Source organism: Amblyomma maculatum, chromosome 5 (genome assembly GCF_055883805.1).
Source record: "Amblyomma maculatum isolate TAMU_Amacu chromosome 5, ASM5588380v1, whole genome shotgun sequence".
Lineage (NCBI taxonomy): Eukaryota > Metazoa > Arthropoda > Arachnida > Ixodida > Ixodidae > Amblyomma > Amblyomma maculatum.
The window spans coordinates 76,188,636-76,199,784 of NC_139348.1; the positions used below are offsets into that span (position 1 = coordinate 76,188,636).

General features: G+C 44.0%; 1 non-coding gene across 1 annotated transcript; it reads right to left on the reverse strand.

Moving 5' to 3' along the window:
- Window positions 1-2,079: 2,079 nt before the first annotated feature.
- On the reverse strand, window positions 2,080-2,152 carry TRNAP-CGG (transfer RNA proline (anticodon CGG)). The gene has a single exon. It is a non-coding gene; the product is annotated as a tRNA-Pro (tRNA).
- Window positions 2,153-11,149: the final 8,997 nt, after the last annotated feature.

The following is an 11,149-nucleotide window of genomic DNA, read 5'->3' on the forward strand; positions in this document are numbered from 1 at the left end:
TGCTCGCCTGTGCATGAAAGTGTGTGCGCTCGCGAGCACGGAGTGACAAGCGAAGCGCGCGAAGAACACTTGCCGGACTCGACCACATATAATGTGTGTGGACCTCCAGGATCTGGGACTTGCTGTGAACGTTTTGCATGCTGTGCAGCGTCTGTGCGCGAGAGAAGTGCTCTTGAACTTTGTGCTTGTGAGCTTTCTGCGCCAGGAACTGCGACCAACTTTGAATGTCATTCGTGCCACCCTGAGACTGTGAGCAAAGGGAACTGTGCATGTAGACCGTGTGTCAGCGGACGAAGAGCCGCGGCCTTTAGTGTGTATTCGGTTTGGCTGGGCAAAAAAGCCCAGCAATCCTCTTATGGTGGGGCGTGTAAGGCCGCGGTGGCCCTTTATTTAATGTTTCGGCGCGCGCGCCGCAGAAAACGGCGATGGAAACTTCCCCAAGCTACGAGAAATCGACGCGACCGATTGCGTCATCTCGGCCACCGTGCTGCACCTCCTCGCCCTCGTCGCCATGCGCGGAGTCAAGCGTGCGTCCCCCCGCACGGTCCCGGCCCTCCTCCTCGCTTCTCGCGGGAGGGCCGCCCGTGTTGACCACGTTCGAGAAAGTTCGAGGCTTCTCCAGAAGGCCAAGGGGAGAAGGCATAGCTTTGGCAGCGCTAAGCTGTTTTTCCGTTCCTCTCCCGCTTCTAGAAGGTTCGGCGCTGGCTATTTAAGAACGCGCCGCGCAGTTACTGAGGGTTCTGGCTTTTGTGCTGAGGCTAGTCGTTGATGCAGATAGCGTAGCAGGCAGGCCCCGACAGAGTAGTCGTTAAAAAGAGTGATGCGCTCGTTTTGCTGTTGGTTTTTAGCTCAGTCTCCTTTGTAAAGTATGTCGCCTTTCTGTCTCGCGTAACTAAGTTTTATGTACCCTGTGCTTCGTGTTCTTGTTGCATAAAGTTAATGTTCGTTTTGTCACTACAAGTTCGTCGGCCTTCGTCTCAGTGTGTTTGCGTGTGAACTGCACGTCGCCCGCCGAATCGAGGAGCACCTAGCTTGGAGAGGTGCGGAAGATTTAAAGAAGAAGAAGAAGAACCTGTGATTTTTACTGTGCCGATGGTGGGATCCGAACCCACGACCTCCGAATATCGCATCCGGTGCTCTTCCAACTGAGCTACATCGGCCGCTGTCCCCCCTGCTACTTTCATGGGTATTTATGTTGTCTGTATACGAACATTGAGAGTGTTCACTAGCGCCACCCTCAACCAAAGCGGCGGACATGGAACGTCCTTTGTTACCGCCAGCGTCAAGTGAAACGTGATCAAGAGCGAGGGCGAAAGCTGTGCTAGAACCCTCTTACACTACCTATGGCTTCAAGTCTGCCAGAACCGAGACCCCCGTAAGCTACAAGCAGATAAATGAAGGGGAAATGAGGGAGCTCGTTATAATACATGAAGGAAAGAAGCCAACAGTCGGCGAGGCCAAGGAAAGCATTGGGGATTGTACTGTCTTATTTTTTTAAATTTTCACTTCGATAATCACATAAATTAGTAATGTAATCTGTTCAGGGGAAAGATAAATAACACAAAGTAGAAAAAAAAACAACGTGCCGATGGTGGGATCCGAACCCACGACCTCCGAATATCGCATCCGGTGCTCTTCCAACTGAGCTACATCGGCCGCTGTCCCCCCTGCTACTTTCATGGGTATTTATGTTGTCTGTATACGAACATTGAGAGTGTTCACTAGCGCCACCCTCAACCAAAGCGGCGGACGTGGAACGTGCTTTGTTACCGCCAGCGTCACGTGGAACGTGATCAAGAGCGAGGGCGAAAGCTGTGCTAGAACCCTCTTACACTACCTATGGCTTCAAGACTGCCAGAACCGAGATCCTCGTAAGCTACAAGCAGATAAATGAAGGGGAAATGAGGGTGCTCGCTATAATACATGAAGGAAAGAAGCCAACAGTCGGCGAGGCCAAGGAAAGCATTGGGGATTGTACTGTCTTATTTTTTAAATTTTCACTTCGATAATCACATAAATTAGTAATGTAATCTGTTCAGGGGAAAGATAAATAAACACAAAGTAGAAGAAAAAACAACGTGCCGATGGTGGGATCCGAACCCACGACCTCCGAATACCGCGTCCGGTGCTCTTCCAACTGAGCTACATCGGCCGCTGTCCCCCCTGCTACTTTCATGGGTATTTATGTTGTCTGTATACGAACATTGAGAGTGTTCACTAGCGCCACCCTCAACCAAAGCGGCGGACGTGGAACGTCCTTTGTTACCGCCAGCGTCACGTGGAACGTGATCAAGAGAGAGGGCGAAAGCTGTGCTAGAACCCTCTTACACTACCTATGTCTTCAAGACTGCCAGAACCGAGACCCCCGTAAGCTACAAGCAGATAAATGAAGGGGAAATGAGGGTGCTCGTTATAATACATGAAGGAAAGAAGCCAACAGTCGGCGAGGCCAAGGAAAGCATTGGGGATTGTACTGTCTTATTTTTTTTTAATTTTCACTTCGGTAATCACATAAATTAGTAATATAATCTGTTCAGGGGAAAGATAAATAAACACAAAGTTGAACAAAAAACAACGTGCCGATGGTGGGATCCGAACCCACGACCGAGGCAGAGACAGAGGGGATGCTCTAGGCTTCAGTTTTAGCGCAGTTACGTCGGGTCTGACGATTTTCAAAGGCTGAACTGCTCAAGGTCTTAAAATACAAGGCCATGAAATACTCAGAGTAGCAGAATATAAATATCTTGGGGAATGAATAAACGAAGGATTGGCATACATTGAAAAGCACGAGCAATCCCTTAAGCGAAAATGGTGAAGAAATGCCGGGGTTATGAAGCATAAGGCATTGTGAGGTTAAAACAGGTATGAGATTTTGAGGGATATTTGGATAGCCTAAAATCAGAGGTACAGTCGACATTAGAAAAAAAATCAGAGAGCCGTCGGAAGATTAACGCTGGGTGCCCATGGCGAAACAAATCAGGCGGTACAGTGAGATATGGGCTGGGCATGTTTCGAAGTACTGGAAGCTCAGAACAAAACATTATATGAGGAATGCCCGAGGAAATTGGACAGTAACAGATGGTCAGCTGAAGTATTTAAATACCTATACCTAAAAAGCGTTAACTCGCAATAGAGGTAAGAACTAGGAAACTCACCAGTAAGTATGCTGGTCACGAGGAAAGAGCGTTAAACAACAGGTGCAAAACACACAAGGTAAAAATGGATAAATTTGATGGAAAAGAAACTGCGTGTGGAACTATACCGAAAGTGGAAAAGGCAGATCAGGAAGGAAGCTTTCTTTCATAGCTCGAGAGGCAGCGCCGTACGTTTTGAAGCTGGAGCAGGGTGCCTTGGAACACGCAGCTACAAAGAGAAATTTAACAATGAAGATGACGTATGTGCCGTATGTGGTAACTCCAGTGAAACAATTGACCATATTATGCTTGAATGCAATGGTATTCATTCGGAAGTCGATCCAGGCGCAGTCACTCTTCCTGAAGCTCGAGGATTTAGAGATACCAGTGGCCGGGTGATTGAGCCTGCGATGGAAGCTAGCAAAAAGCGATTAGGAAATTGGTGCCTTAAAAGGAGAAAAGTGGCATATAAGGTTAGTAATGTTGAAACAAATGTTCAATAAATAGACTTATGGTATTTATAATCATTCTAAAACAATAATTAAGATATAGGGGAAAAATGAGCATTATAGCAACTGCTACAACCCTGTTTCAAAGGGGCACTCCTATATCCCATTCATCTATCCGTTCCGGCGTCATCCAAACGCGCACTACCTCATCATTGTACCTTTAAGGTATGCTAGCAGACAGACGCTTCAGTAGAGAGCACGAGATCGCGCCTTATAACGGGAATGCTTGATGTTCACTTGGGCGGATAGAAAATTTCACTTTTTTTATGGTTATACATTCACCATTCAGACAGGCCTTCGTGCCCTTCAGTACTTGACGCAGGCAAAATATTTAAACAGCCGCGTGCTCCTATGAAGCCTGCTTTTACGGGAATATTCTTTCCATCTGGAACACATTAAATGCTCCTATAATAGTTCCTCGGGGGATAAACTGGAAATAATGATTAATGACCTAGACAGGAAAAGTAGAAAGGTAGGCTTGAAAATCAATATGCAGAAGGCTAAGCTAATGTTCAACAGCCTCGGGAAGAACAGCAGGTTGCGTTAGGTAGCGAAGAACTGGAAGTAGTAGGCGAATATGTCTACTTAGTAAAGTTAGTAACCGCAGATCCGGACCATGAAAAGGAAATAACAAGAAGAATAAGATTGGGATGTAGCGCATTTAGCAAGCATTCGCAGATTATGGCTAGCAGCTTACCGGTAACGCTCAAGAGGAAAATATACCACAGTTGCATCTTACCTGTACTCACCTATGGGGTTGAAACGTGGAGTCTAACCAAGAGGGTTCTACTTAAGTTGAGGACAACTCAGAGGGCTATGGAACGAAAAATGGTAGGGTAACATTGAGAGATAGGAAGCGTGCAGAGTGAGTCAGGGAAATAACTCAAGTTAGGGACACTCTAGTGGAAATTAAGAAGAAATGGGCATGGGCAGGACATGTAGTGCGAAGAGAGGATAACCGACGGTCGCATAGGGTAACAAACCGGATGCCAAGGGAAGAAAAGCGTAGCAGGGGGCGGCAGAAAGTTAGGTGGGCGGATGAAGTTCCGCCCGCCTGCTCCGTGATTTGTGGTCTGGCTCTCTAATAAACGTCTGGATGTCTTCGACCCAAGTTTTTTTTCTCCGGAAAAGCTTTTCAGGGCATGTCATATTTGTAAAGAACATCTGTGCGTGGAAGAGAAAAGAAGAACACTGTACATAAATAGGAAAAGCCTTGTTCTGAAAACGGGCGAAGAGGAGAACGTGCAGGTTGGCTCGAACGGCACGAAGCGAGAGCAGGAGACAAGGAAGCAGTGGTACCGGAGTAAACTTCAAAACTTTTCTTTCCTACCCAATTTATGGCCGATCCCCCTTATGGTATGTGCCGTAAGCAATTTGGTCCACAAACAACCAGCTCCCATTTCTACTCTATTCTTGTGTGGCCAATCCCCCATCGTGAGCATGTGTCATTATCGTAGGGCACAAGAACGAAATTCCGCATGTCGGCATGGGTCATGTTTAAAAAAGGACAAGAAGAAGAAGGACAAGAACGTCGGCGGAGCTCTGCTAGTGTTCCACCAGTTCTAAGACCCGGATGACCAGATCTGGGGCCTTGCCATTGTCTTCTGCCGGACCCGTTTGCGGTCCCGGGTTGTCAGACCTAAGAGTGGCCGATTTGTGTTTTTAATTGCAGCTCATCGTCGGCAGGAGAATTCGGCGCCTTGTTGGACTCAGACATGCCAGGAAACCTAATGCTTCAGCCGTTGAACCGCAATGTGAGGCCTCTCGCCTCCACTGGGCCAATTTTAATAGCCTAGCCGCCTGGTGGGCTTCACCATCATCAACAGCCGGACTATACCCACTGCAGGGCGAAAGCCTCTCCCATTTTACCGAAACAACGTGTTGCTCTCACAGCTATTACGCCGAATATTTGCCACTCGTGACTGAATCATTTCCATCAGGAATTCAAGTATACCATATCTACCAAGTGCCTATACTACAGTAATAATTAAACACAGCATCTTTGCGAGTGGATAGGTAAATGACATTTGTTCCTTTTCCATCGGGTTCTGACACCCAGTATCTATGTCGATATCATACTTGCCTTCGAAACCGCTGCACTGAATGAAACCTCGCATGTCAGCGTAATCGAGTAGAATTGCTAAATTTCTTGGCTGTTTGTTGTTACAGCACGAGTAGTTAAAATATAAAAAAAAAGGTTGGATTGTGGTCTGAGATGAAAATATCAAAAATGGCATTAAAGATATGAATATTCTTAAGCAATGGGCATGGTTAGTTATAGAGGCGCATTAGTTGATGATTCGAGTTTACTGAGCTCTAATATTTGCAGGTTAAGAGACTCTATCAAGAGGAGGTAATCAGAACAATTATCTTAGAACAAATTAATGTTGAAATCTGGATGAATAACTTAACTATTTGAACAAATTATTGTTGAAATATAGATGGATAACTTAAGGCAATTCATCAGTCGCAAGAGATAAAGTGGTAGGATACCTAAAAGACTTTGTTTAAGGAAGCGCTAGGTTGTCTGAAAACAACACAAATAATCATGCCACACTTCAGTACTATGCTGAAGTATTGCGCAATATTTCAGTTGAAGTTAGCATCGAAGAGACAAAATTAATCGAGCTCTTTTTTTAAACAAAAGTGCAAAACCACGTCAACCTGGTGTCCTCTTGCGTGGTCGGGGGAAAGGTTGTACTCATGAGTTTCTGCAGTGTCACCTTGCTTGAGCTAAGTCTCCGTCAGCGCAATAACATCATAGCAGGAAGTGCAATGTTGCATATTAGCAACGAGGATGCAACCGCTCTTTCACATGGCCTGATATCTCTTTACCCTGGAATGTGGAAACCCCGCTGAAATTTCGTTATCGTTTCCTTTTTGGCAATGTTCAGCATTCTCTAATGACGCGGAAATGAAATTTGAGCTCAACAATATATAATTTTTTGTCCGTCAATAGCACTCGGTGTACATCAGTATCACATCATTAATTGCAGTTCGCCAATAATGAGGGCGAAGATACTTGCTTCTTAATAAATGAGAATGTGAGATCAACACTATTTCACCAGTTCTAAATGTACTAATAGCACTATATCTTGAACATGCACTTACAACACCACGCTCTGAACACCATTAGAAAACTCGGAACATAGAGACTGCATATAAAATTATCTTAAGTTCGAATGCTGCACAAAATTAGTAGGAATCAAAAAGCCGATGTGTGAGCACGATTAGGGCGCAGCCAAACAAAAATTATTTTCATGTGTTTTTCAACAGTGGCCAGAAATTTGTGAATTTTGAGCTTAGGCAAAGAAACGTCAGTCATCAAGAAATATACAGGAAAACAAGTTATGCCGTTAACCAAATTAGGGGTGATAGGAAGTCATGCTCACACAAGGAAGGTTACATTGAAGTCGGAATATTTTGCCTGCACATTTAAAAGGAGCACGGTACCTTAAACAATGTATGCTTCCAAACAAACAGAAAAACAAATTGCGAAAGTTGTACACCTGAGATCATAATATTTGACAATTTATGGTAACTCAAAGAATTCTAAGAAACCGAAAAAAAAAAGCGCCACCAATAATTTTTGGACCGACATGCTGCATACGAAAATAAGCTAAAAACAAGGTGCGCTCGTTTATACCGTCGTTGATTCTTTTGTACAGTAAGTATACCCTTTGATATAAATAGAAAAATATCCTTTCGACTTAAATCAGAAATATGAAACATTCAATCATGCAATTAGCTTCATGCAGTCAGCTTCCTTGTAGCACAAAAGCTAATTTGTCTCTGCGTCAACCACCTCTTGCGCAGAAGACAAATATTTTGCACCCGTTTGCAACAAGCACTTTCTTTACATTTAGCTTTGATATTATGTGTAAATATAAATAAAATGGCCTACTAAAATAATACGAAGCTCCGACAATTTGTTAAAACAACTCACATAATCTACTCTATGGCCGAGAATAACCACGGTTCGTTATTATCTACTAAAACTGACGAAAACAGCATATTAGCTATGTCAAAAAATGCCTTACTGAACAATCCTTTCTTGCATAAAACCAAACAAATCTTTCACGAAGTAACTCTTTCTGCATCTACAGAGGTGCACAAGATTCACATTTATATTCTAAGGGAGAAAAAAGTATTTTGGTGTGCACGTACTAATTTTTCAAAAATCTATCATCTATTGCAGATGCCCGCCACCTGCGCCTTACCGTGAATACTTCCAAATAACTAAAACATCGACAGATTCAAAACAGTCATGGCCTTATTGCTGCCCTGGCTTGGATGAGCTCTATACAGGCGGCAAACAAAAATAACATTGCTGTCATAATCAATGTGATGGTTATTCACATAGCTACGACTTGTACCATTGATGGCTCTTGTAGAAAAATATATGCAACTTTTTCGTAACGAGAAGAAATAAAGTATGTCTCTAGAATGCAGAAATGTGCCTAAACATATGCCTGTAAAGTATGGCGATTACAACCAAAAGGCAGTACAGGAAAGCTGTAAGAGCGGCTTAGCTTGACCTGTCTGAAGAGCGTTTAAAACTAATGAAATTGCAGCGCAGATTTCCCCAAACACCAGCAATTGCACAACATTAGAATATAGAATTTTTCGCAGACATTACAGACAGCTGCTCTGTTAAATAACGTTAACGTGGGCAATAAAAAAAAGAAATAAAAACAACGTTGCCCAACAAGCACCGGAAGACCCAAAACAGACTTAAATCAATGTAACATAAAAAACTGTAAAAAAAAATGCATGGCAGCAACGAAATAAAACAGAAAAATGTAACTGGACCATGCATTATTTGTTCGCCTCCTTTTAAGAATCTCAAATTATTGTTTCTCTGCCACGAACTCCTTAACGTCTCGGCGTCAATAAATAAAACACGTTGAGGTGCATGAGGGAGAAAATTGAGGCCTATTAACATAGCCTATCAACAGTTAGTGTTTACTACTTTATCGTCGTTGAAATTCCTTAAGTAAAGAACATTCAGCACCGAGCAGCGTCACTCGCACACACTCGTATAACGTGTGTTCGCAGAAATCGTTTAGAACATCCACGTTACACGTAGGTTTTGATAAGCTAAACCATCACTGTGGCACTAGTACGTCTGATTATAGATCTTTTTTTCTACGTTTTCTGATGGCAATGTGCAGATGTCAGAAATATAAATGAACGAAACAGAGCACTGAAAGCAGTGGAAGAGATGTGAGCGTAAGGCCGAACAGTAGGCGAAAGAGTGATGAAAGAGCGGATTACATAATTTTGCGTGATGTGGTCGACAGCGTGAAAGCGTCAGGCAGCAACGTCCGTCCCCACACATTGCGGGAGCAGTAATGTAGTAGCTTTCCAATAGCTCGGAGCTGCGGGCTAGAAAAGAACACACACACACACACACACACAAGAAAGAGAGAAGGAGAGGCAGAAAGACGTGTGAAGGAACGCGGGTTTTTCAACGATACCGCATAACATTCAGCGGCGGCGCCAGCCTTCTTCCTGCGCATTTTTACTACTGCCAGAGCTGCCAATACAACCCATGTCTTATTGAGTGACATTGCCACCATCAAGGAGCCTAGGAGACACTTGTGCTGCTAGTTCTTGTTGGCAAGCCTTGACCACTGTGGTTAAGCCAGTATCTGACTCATCGTCATTCGGTCTACCACTCCATTGTTAAGAAGCTTTGAGTGGCGGTGACCGCCGTGCTACGCCCTATAGATGAAGTGCTCCGCTCGGCTTCCTCTCTCTGCGACGGTAATTATATTCCTCTGTGCTTTTTTTTGAACAAAACCACCCCCGTGAAGCCGCTAACGCGAATGTTTTTGCGCACATCTCATCCGACAACCTGTACCTCGATTTCTCCTTTGTGTGCCTGTTATCGAGTTTAGCTTACCTTGCTTGTTTTCACTATTTTGCGCTGCAACCTGGAGGAGGAATCCGGGTGACGATGTGCTTCTAAATTGTGCACGCTTGTGGAGCCCTTGCTAACAATGACCCCCTCCCGTCAGTCACCTTCGACAACGAGACTCAAGTTCGAACGGATCTGGAGCACCTCGGAAAGCTGAGGTTCCTCAACTCGAAAAAATTTCGTTCTTAATTTGTAATGCTTTATTATGAATTTTGTGTTTTTATTTCCTTTTAGTTGTGACTTTGATTCTTCAATGTGAAGGAATAATTTTATTCCGTTAGTCATACGCACGTAATGTGTTAGGAATACCGACCCTATAGAGGTTGGAGAGTGATCATTTCCTATTTGCATTAACTGTCATTCCCAAATGCCATGCGCTGCCGCCAGCCAGCGGAGGCATGGCCCTATTGTTACGAAGAGTCACACCATTAGCAGCCTAATGAACTTGCATTTAGCATGCGATAGTTCAATGCGAATCGTCGAAGTCCCTAAAAATAAGACTTTCTGGCATAACCGCGAAATGCCCTTCGTCTAAGTCCACTTTTTGTAAATTTATTCTTCGATATGGGATGCAATAAGTATATTAGGTAGGATGAGAAGAAGAAGATGGTTTGCACGGTATGAAGAAGAACTGAACAAGGGTAAAGAGGGTACGCCTCAGTTCGCAGATGTGTCAACGTTTTGACAAGTGGACTTGTCTTTGTCTGGGCAAAGCGATCATCACTGGCAGGGGTTTAAATACGCTTTTGCTTCCGAAGAAAAGCTGGGGAGGGGAAAGTCGGTGCGACGAAAGTAGGTGTGAAAGAGTGGGGAGGAGAGGATGGGTGAGAAGAAAGTGAGTCATGAAGTGAAAGAAAAAAAGAAGAAAAAAAGGCGGAAAAAAAATCTTCAGTATGCCTTTATCAGCTTGGAACCAGGGATTTTGTGGCCTGCAAAAGAAGTAAAAGCGGCAGTACAAAAAAAAAAAACTGCAATACCGGATAGGTGATTAGTCACCACTTACGCGGGTTTGGTGCGGATAAACTTTACAAAGGAACAGGCTATGCAAAAAGCCTTGATAGGGCATATATCTAAGGGGACAATTCTAAAAAGGTAGTGGCTACAATGTCTCGGATGATGGCTCGTAAAATACAGGTATTGTTGCTTATCAGTCACAGGATAATAACCGCACAGTGAACCACAACTGACAAAAATAATAATCTTAAGTATGTACCTTAGCCTGGAACCAGAGTTCCTGTTGCCTGCAAAAGAAGTAAAAGCGGCAGTATCAGGAAAACCCACAGTACCGTGTAGATGATTAGTCACCACTTAGGCGGGTTTGGAGCAGATACACCTTACGAAGGGACCGGGTTTGCGAAGGGCCCTGAAGGCACATTTCTAAGGGGGAGAATTCTTAAACTTTCTGCAAAGGGGGAGGGGGGGGAGAACAAAGTTACAGGATAATAACCGCACAGGGAACCGCAACTGACATGAAAAAAAAATATTATTAAAAAAAAACAAAAAAAAACGTGTTTGAGGACAAATTCAAGCAACAAGTCAGGAAATGTGTTTAGAGGAACATGTAAGGTTATGCTATTGCGGAA